The following is a 10,469-nucleotide window of genomic DNA, read 5'->3' as shown; positions in this document are numbered from 1 at the left end:
CATAGGCCCACACCTGCAAGAGAGTCACACCGCAGCCCAAACCCACTGATCCATGATATACAAACTGATGCAGCTCATAGTACAAATGTGCTAGGACACATGGCCCCCATGCATACCTAGTATGCTCTGCCATCAGCGTCTCCAAGGCCCCTCCCCAGCCCACTGCCAATCCTCGTGTGGCCCTGTCTGGACACAAGTATCCACTGATAACTCCCCCAACAACTGCCGGCAATGCCAATCCCGTGGTAGTCATGGTGTCCCAGGCTACATGGCCTGCTCGCATCTCCAACTCAGGATCCTGAAAGACCCGTCTCAAGGCCTCCCTGTCACCGTCACGGTCGTAGGGGATCAACTCTCCATCAATAGGAACATGTAATATCCTGTATACATCCTCCAGTGTCACTGTCATCTCACCCATCGGCAGGTGAAACGTGCATGTCTCTGAGTGCCATCTCTCGGCCAACGCAGTCAGCAACCCCATGTTTGCCCGAAACTCGGGCACATAGAGCATATGTGTGAGGCCCATCTCCTCAACGGAAATCATGTCCTGGATCGACAACTCTGGTCGCAGTCTCTGAGTCGATGGGAATCTCTCCCGTGACTCCAACATCGGAAAATACTCCTGCAGTCAAGCAAATCAATCTTGTCAGTTATCGTGGCATTCACTGTTTATCACAAAATGCTACTTGCTACCTAAATGCATATGGCTATCTACCCTAGTGACACTCACTGTTCATCACAAAGTGTTGCTATTTATCCTAGTAGTGCTCACTGTTCATCACAAAGTACTGCGTGTGTGACATTCCCTGTTCATCACAAAGTGTCACTCACATTCGCACTCCCTGTTCATCACAAAGTGCTGCATATCCTGGTGCTCCCTGTTCATCACAAAGTGCCTTGATCTATCCTAATCTTCCTAGAGGACCTGCTTGAGTGTATCCTCTCAGCAGCTTATCCAGTCGACAGCGTATGTTCATCACAGAACTGCCGATTTGACCTAAAGGACTAAAACCATGCATTTAAACACACAAACGCACTTTTTCAACACACATGCGCTTTTAACTCATAAACGCGCTTATAGACTGCATAAACGTGCCTCTGCAATACAGACGCGCTTTCTGAACACAAACGTGCCTATGCCAGACACAAACGCGACCAGGGAACACAGACGTCCCTGCATGACATAAACGCTATTCAAAAGCACAGACGCTACTACATTTCACAAACGCGTCCGCATTCAACACAAACGCGGTTCCAGGCACAGACGCGCCTGGACCCAACACAGACGCGCCTGTTGGACACAGACGCGCCTGGCGCTGACACAGACGCGGTTGCACGTTTTTGGCACTTTTAAACTATCCTATTTCTAGCGCATTTATTGCTCCTAAAACATGCATTTATGACAAAACTCGAAATGCGTGAAAGTACGAGGAGGTTTTCGGGTACTTACTGGCTCTCCTGCATCGGCTGGTCGCTGGAATCGGCGGACACGGTCGAATCTATGAACGAATGCCATCGCTGCTGACTGCTGCTGCTCTTTTCTCGCTCTGCACTGTGATCTCGCAAGGGTGTGAATGACAATGAGGATGTCTTTTGCCCGTGGTCTATCTTATAGCCTACCCTTGCCCTCGCCCTCATTTCCTGAGTCAGTCTTCCTCATCCCGTGACTTTGTCACTTTATCCAATCAGTCCATTCTATCCCATCTTTCTTATCGAGAGATTGTCTGCAATCTTTCCAGACTTTTTCATCCAATCTCTCGAGGGGGCATATCATTCCCATCCTGGGGCAACTCTGTATCAGTTCATCTTATTTTCTTTGAAACAACGCGACAAGCCGCATTGTCTCAAAGAGGGGCAAAATGTAGACACTCAAAATTGTCATGTCTAATTAAATAAATATTTTATTTATTTAATTATCTAAGCCTAATTCTTCTATTAATTAAATAAATTTTTATTTATTTAATTAATTCATTTATCCTCTTCTAGCCTTATTTCTCATTTAAATAAATACATTTATTTATTTAAATTATCCCTTTCCTATATTAAATAAATATTTTATTTATTTAATTGTCCTACTTCTTCTATTAATTAAATAAATCTTTATTTATTTAATTAATTCATTATCTTTTTCTACACATGACACATGTCATTCATCTCTTATTTCCTACACTACCTACCTCTTTCATTATTTTGGTATTTCTTATACCTACCCTCTAATCCTAGCCGACCTCTCTTTTTTACACCTCTCAATCTTAACCCTCCATTTTCTATTGTGTCTTCTATTTAAGGAGATGCTTTCTTCATTGACAAACCCTAATGACTAATTTTGGAGGACTTGGCTACACTACGATCCTACTCGCAACCACATTCCGTTCTTTGTTGAGCTCTTGTGCATACAAAAATCTGAGAGCAAGCATATCAAACAAAATCAATGGAGATAGGAAGAATGGAGATCAAAACCCTAGTGGACATGTGATGGTATAATCTTTGTGATTTTTGAGTTATTTTGCATTGTCTTAGGTTATCTTCATATGTTATGGTGGATCTTTGTTCATTGTTAGGCTAGGGTTTGGTGGTTGAATCCATTTTAGTCTTTCAATATTGTTGTTTATTGCTATCCATTTTCACCATATACAGAAAGCATAAATAAGAGAGAACGAAATAGATGATAGAAATAAACTGTATTCTATCAAGATGAAAAATATGATCAACTGGATCATTAATCGATCGTTCCATACATTGAATATGAGCCTACTTATATAGGCAAGGCTATATGGATATGTGAGCACACAAACATGACATGTGGCTCAATAAGAAACAAGGGTAGGTAGGAAATAGGTGTGGGTAGGTAGGAGAAACAATATAATATTCCACATGAGGTGTATCACCCACTGAATGTGGAGTGTAACAACAAGATCAACACCATAAAAGGTGGAAATTCTCCTACACACACTATCCCAATGTGGCACAAACACCCAAGTGTCTCATACCCAAACTATTATGAAATTCATTTCCTAAGTAAACTTAAGTAAGGTGTAATAATATCCATGATGAATAATTATTTACACCAACAATACCATAACCTAAGACCAATTTTAGTAGGTCGACTCTACAAGATATTACAATAAAAACATTTTACAAAGAAAACAATATCCGATGCAATAACCGATTGAACATGTTTGCTTAATGCATTTACAACAATAATTAATTATCTCCAAAGCGTGTCATGCTAATCTAGAAAAGATAAACCTATCAGTGTATACCCTGGACCTATTTGCCGGTAATAGCAAATATACAAATGCTAATGTACCAATAAACAAAACTCCAAAACAAAGTGCCCACACGATGTCTTCGACATAACCAAGTGTTTTCCATATTATTCCAAGTTCTGATGATCATTATATCTTGCCGATGTACCATATACTGGTGACTGTGCATGAGTCACTTGCTTGCCGGTGAATGTTGCTGATTCTCCAAAGTGCCAGAGTTGATAAGTGTTTAGTAGGTGTTGACATCAATGACAAAACCATACCAAAATACCAACACATAGAATGTGACATATTCGTAATGCAAAACATATGTTCAAACTTGCCATATAAGCATACAACATGGTATCCAATAAAGTCAAATAGGAGCTTTCCAAAAGTCATATGGACACAAAATGTCATAGATTCGTAATACAAAACATATGTTCAAAATTGCCATATAGGCATACGACATAGGACCCTATTCTATTCATTTCCCTCTAGGGGAAGGAAACACATCACGAGATATATTTGCCTATCGAGGGGATGGAGATATATATGCTGCAGGTGTATTTCGAGTACATCCACTCGACCTCCTCTCTAGACTTTTTTGTAACTCCACCTGATACAATGAAAAGAATGATGGTAGCATATAAAAAAAATGAATTTTAGAATGACATATAATATAATAGTCACTTACCGCATACAAATAATCATGATGTTCATCCACAACATGTGCACGTTCATGATTTGGAGTGACAAGCCCCTCTTGTAAGCATCACAATATAAATTAATATAAATACAAGTGTCATTAAAATTTTCAATAACATATTATTAAGATAACAAATGTAATGCTAAATTTACTAAATTTACAAATATGTCTCATACTTTTGTTAAAGCAGTTGAACTTGCTACTGCTGCAGCAACACCACGCTCCATTGACGCACGGACAATAGGAGTCGTCTCTGATGTCAACATCTGAAAATTAAACAAAGTATATTGATTAATCACCAAAACTATCTATATTATTTATTAAAGATAAATTGTTTACCTAGGTGAAAGATTGTCGATGAAATACATTGCGAGGTGTTGATGTTGAAGCTATAGCATCAAACTATTTGACATCCAAAATGAGTAATTAGAAAATTATTCACATAAGGTTCAACTATCTACATATAATAATTATATTTCTTCACTCATTGTATATCCATGGAGTTGATGAAGTCATGAAAAATGGTGCTGCAGGAATGTTGCTAGTATTGTGAACACTTTGACCTTGATTTTCTATCATAATAATTTACTAAATTAGATATATTCTCAAATTTACATATAAGATTTAATAAAAAGAATGAAATGAACTTGTAATGAAATTCACCTGGGTATCAATGCCAAATGTTTCATTCAGCGAGGATTCTGTCGTGACAATGTTCTCTATAGCAAACTCTGCTCGTGCACGTGCATTCTCAGAACTATTAGGATCATAAGTGCAAAGAGAACCACAAGATCGACAAAAATGAGCTGGAACTTGATGCCTAGAAGAATCATCATCATCACTCGCATCACCCTTTACGACACCATGTGACCCCTTAGAACACCATATAGTGTCACTATGGGTCATATGGTGTCCTAAGGGGTCATATGATGTCCTAACGGGTCATATAGTGTCCTGTGACCCCTTAGGATACAATATAACCCCTCACATGTCATTAGGGTTCACATTATGTCCTAAGGGGTCATATGGTGTCCTATGACCCCTTAGGACACTATATGACCCCTTAGGACACCATATGTTGTCATTATGGGTCGTATGGTGTCCTAAGGGGTCATATGGTGTCTTAAGGGGTCATAACACACCACATGACCCGTTAAGACACAATATGATCCCTAACGATACCTAAGGGGTCATATGGTGTCCTATGGCCCCATAGGATACCATATGACCCTTTAGGACACCATACAACCTATAACAACACCATATTATGTCCTAAGGGGTCATATGGTGTCCTAAGGGGTCATAGGATACAATATGACCCCTTACAACACCACACAACACATAATGGCACTATATTGTGTCCTAAGGGGTCATAGGACACAATATGACCCCTTAGGACACCATGTGACCCCTTAGAACACCATATAGTGTCATTATGGGTCATATGGTGTCTTAACGGGTCATATAATGTCATATGACTCCTTAGGACACCATATAACCACTTACGTGTCGTTAGGGTTCACATTGTGTCCTAATGGGTCATATGGTGTCCTATGACCCCTTAGGACACTATATGACCCCTTAGGACACCATATGGTGTCATTATGGGTCGTATGGTGTCCTAAGTAGTCATTAGGTGTCTTATGATCCCATAGGACACCATACAACCCATAAAAAAACTATATTGTGTTCTAAGGGGTCATATGGTGTCCTGAGGGGTCATAGCACACAATATAACCCCTGACGACACTATGACCCTTAACAACCCCATATTATGTCCTAAGGAGTCATATGGTGTCCTAAGTGGTCATAGGACACTAGATAACCCCTTAGGACACCATGTGACCCCTTAGAATACCATATAGTGTCGTTATAGGTCATATGGTGTCCTAAGGGGTCATATGGTGTCCTATGACCCCTTAGGACACCATATAACCCCTAACATGTCATTAGGGTTCACATTGTATCCTAAGGGATCATATAGTGTCCTATGACCCCTTAGGACACTATATGACCCCTTTGGACACCATATGGTGTCATTATGGGTCATATGGTGTCCTAAGGAGTCATATGGTGTCTTAAGGGGTCATAACACACCATATGACCCGTTAAGACACAATCTGATCCCTAACAACACCTAAGGGGTCATATGGTGTCCTATGGCCCCATAGGACACCGAATGACCCCTTAGGACACCATACGACCCATAAAGACACCATATTGTGTCCTAACAGATCATATGGTGTCCTAAGGGGTCATAGGATACCATATGACCCCTTACAACACCATACAACCCATAACGACACCATATTGTGTCCTAAGGGGTCATAAGACACAATATGACCCCTTAGGACACCATGTGACCCCTTAGAACACCATATAGTGTCGTTATGGGTCATATGATGTCCTAAGGGGTGATATAGTTTTATATGACCCTTTAGGACACCATATAACCCCTTATGTGTCGTTAGGGTTCACATTGTGTCCTAAGGGGTGATATGGTGTTCTAAGGGGTCATATGGTTTAGCATATTGGGTTATAGGGTCTATGGTTACTGTATAGGGTCAAGGATTTAGCATATTTGGTCATATGATCTAGGGTATTTGTTATAGGTTTGAAATGGTTTAATTTTTATGGTCGTGGCTATCAAACTATAGGGTATAGAGTATAGATTATAGTGTATAAAGTAGAAATTTATCAATGAATAGGGTCATATTGGGGGTGATCAAATACCATCCACCACCTATCCCAAAAATTGTTCTTAATCCCTTCATGATGACACCAATGAATAGGAAATCTCCTACATCTAGAGTGTAAAGGTTGATTCATTCGAGGGTCCGTAAAAAGAGCACACAAGTCAAATTTATTAATTTTCTTTTTCTTCATTGCCGTATATGATAATTTGTCAGCATAAAATTGCTTTTGTTCTTCCTTCTTACTGGACCAAAAATTTATTTGCCCACTCACAGATTGTATGTGAGATACAATAGATTTCAAAGAACTGGCAAGGTTTGTCCTATGGGAGTTTGTTCCAGTGGGATCTTTTAGCCTTGTGATTAAACCTTCAAGCTCTTTTTGGCTATTTTCTATTTGACCTAATAGGTTTTCTTGTGTACCTATGAGATGTCTAGGAATTGTAGGAGGTTCTTGATGTGCTTCTTCTTCAATATGGTCTTCATGAGGAGGTGATTGTTGTGCTTCTTCTTCAATATGGTCTTCATGAGGAGGTGATTGAGTGTTTTCAACATTTTCTTGTCTAATGTCATTTCTTGATAATGAAAATAAATTTAAATCAATAAACCTAGTTTAATCTTCAAAATAATAAAAAAATGACAATAAGAAAATAAAAATACATAACTCTTCGAGCTCTTTGATGGCGTGGCGGCATTTTGATGATAGATGGACAACTTAGTGCCCAATATCAGGGTTTTACAAAGGGCGAGTACAAGAAAATGGCACCCGAAATCGCCAAAACGTGGGTTTGGGAATGCATAATGCATCCAAAATGTGGACATAGGTTTTTTAAAAGTTTTAAATACTCATAAGGTGCACGCCTTATAAGGCGCATGCACTATCGGGTGCGTGCCCTATACTGCATTTGCCTTATGAGCATTTTTTTAATTTTTTTTGAAGTGTGGCACCTTTTTGGTACCACAACTTTGTGCATATACCCCAAGGTCGGCCTCTGGCAAAGAAAATCCTCTGGAAAATCCAAAGGACGAAGTGAGAATCAAAGGGAAGGTCGACCACATGCCAAGGAACAACAAAAGCAACGCTCAGGGATCCGCAAGCTACGAAAAGGATTCGATAGATCACCAATGCAAATAGGCCTAGGCAATCGGTAACAAAAAATTGTCTCAGAAACCGGTAGTGATAACTTATCCAAAAATGATCCAAATGCTCCGCGGTTTGGGAATAAGGAAGATGATCAAGTCTTCAAGCAAAATCCAACTCCACAGGTTTCGGTGAGCCAAATCTGGGAAATACAGAAAGAAATGCTGAAACTATAAATAGAAAAGAAAACATAAAGAAATATATATTTTTTGGTTGATGCAAGATTTCCAAGAACTGGTGATGCTCCTACGTCAGTTTACTAACCCCATTCAACCTTTAAAGGATCTAGACCAAGACGATGTATATAGAATCTATCTTCCCCAATTTGAAAATTTCTCTCCATATATTCTTGCACAACTAATCTACTTTTTTTAATCATGGCATATCACCTATCTCTATGTACATCAATTGTTCATCACCTCCTTCAAATCATTTATGGAAAATTGATCCAAACTTTTTTTTAGCTTATCTCAAATGTAGGATTAAAAACATACAGTGTGAAAGGATTAAATGTAATGCCCCTTTGGTTTCTTCTTCCGCATTCCTGCTTCTTGAAGTGGATTTCTATGAGCCTTTGGTTGTGCCATTTGCATTTTGTTTGTAAATCATTCTGTGGTGCCTTGATCTTGTTTTGGATGCTTCATTTATTGTAGTGTATGAACTTGAGTGCTTATCTTATGCTTTGTTTGGTATATGGTTATTTGATTTTTTTAGACCTGTGATGTGTTGGATTGCCTTATAGTGATTTGTGATTATGTAGAACTATTGAAAGGCGTGAAGATCTATTGTGCCTTGATGATTATAATGGACTAATGTAGTGATTCAAAACTACCATGTGTGAGATGTTGATTTGATTAATGATTGGACTGTAACAAGTGATGTTAACCTGATTGGAAGAATTAAAAGTAGTAAATTATGTTTATGTTATTTTATTATGTTAAAGATAGTAAATGTGTACTGATGCAATTGATGATATGCATGTTAGATTTAGTGGATTGTTATGATGTTACAATATTAACTCTTGTATGCCTAGAAAGTCGTATCAACCTACAAGAGGAGAAAACAATTCAAACATACACATGAAACATTGCATTAGAGGTTAGAAATCCAAACAAAGCAAGTTAAATGGATCTAAACTCTTTAAAATCATTCCATGATCCTTTATCTTCAAGATCAAGGTGGCTCTCAGTTTGGAAGAGCACTTGATTCTTTAAGATGACAACCTAAAGAACAAGATTTAAATGATTCTAAGATCTAAATGGAATGCAACCAAGATCCTAGTGATGATTTAGATATGAAACTAGATGATGATAGGATGCAAGATATTGATATGAAGCTTTAACTAGTATGAAAATGATACTAAGATGAAGCTAACATTATATGAGATTAACATGATATATCTAAGATTATAATGCTATCAAAATAATCTAAAATTCTATTATATCAAAGAGAGATAATATGCTTAATGTTATGAGACTATAAGTTTGATGCACAAAGACTTGATTGTTTGAAGAAGGAATGGGCTCTATTTATAGGGAAAATAGGGCAATGAAGGTTCAAGATTGGATGATCCTATCAAGGGTCAGGATTGAAAGTTATCAATCCATGTTTATAATTCTCACCAATGAAATGGTGACAATTGTCAACATAAGATTGCTTGAGAGGAGATGCAAGAAGCATTAAATGCTTGAGAAGACCTCATAGTTACCTTAGGAGGTAAGGGTTAAGGTTAGGTTAAGGTTATCCATTGGATAAAGCTTTTACCCAAAGGATAAACTCTTGTGAAAGGGTTAAAGGAATAACCAAGGTTAAAGCCATCAATGCTTGATGAGACCCTTGGGTTAGATGAGGGTTGAGTTAAAGAGAAAGTCTGTAATCATGCAAGAGGGTTAAGTTAACCATTAATGGTTTGGTAGACTTTCAAGGTTAACTTATTGAAGACATAAATCCTTTAATGGTTTCCAAAGACTTTGAGGGTTTGAGAAGTGACTTCCCTTTACTTAGGGATGTACTTATCTCTATATAAGATATGTTGATGTTGATGTTGAGAGATGGATTGATTAACAAGACTTGATGATTGATAGAAATGTCTGGTTTCAAAGAACAAGTACCCCGTATAAGACCGATCTATCTTGTTTCGAGTGTACCTATCCCTGTATAAGACTTCTTGATGTTGATGTTGATTTCGAGTGATGAATTGATTGACAAGACATGTGATTAGTTTGATTGCAGACTTTGAGAGTTTTCCTATTGTTGATCTGATTTGATGGATGGTCCATGCTTTCATGTTTTTGATTTTTGATTTGATTTCATCGATTTTTTTATTTTTATTTTTTGGATTTTTTTTATTTTTTATTTTTTGGATTAGAAGAAAGATGTATTTGGTTGCCCCAATGTATAACAAGACAAGGATATTATGAATGGATGACTGAACCATTGAGGTGTAAATGGATAGGAGAAAGATGGAGGTAGCTTAAGAGATTTTTGAAATCATGTTTTTGTCCTTAGTTTTGATCAATATCAAGGATGGAAAATGGGATATGTATAGAGATAGGATATGGATAGCACTGGATGATGGAAGAAATGAATAGATAGGACATGGATAGAGGATATGGATGAGGTGAAGTAAGATCATAGATAGAATTGGATGATAGAGGCAATGAATAGATAGGATAAGG

Source organism: Cryptomeria japonica, chromosome 11, assembly GCF_030272615.1.
Source record: "Cryptomeria japonica chromosome 11, Sugi_1.0, whole genome shotgun sequence".
NCBI classification, from domain to species: Eukaryota; Viridiplantae; Streptophyta; class Pinopsida; order Cupressales; family Cupressaceae; genus Cryptomeria; species Cryptomeria japonica.
This window is presented reverse-complemented; position numbering follows the sequence as displayed.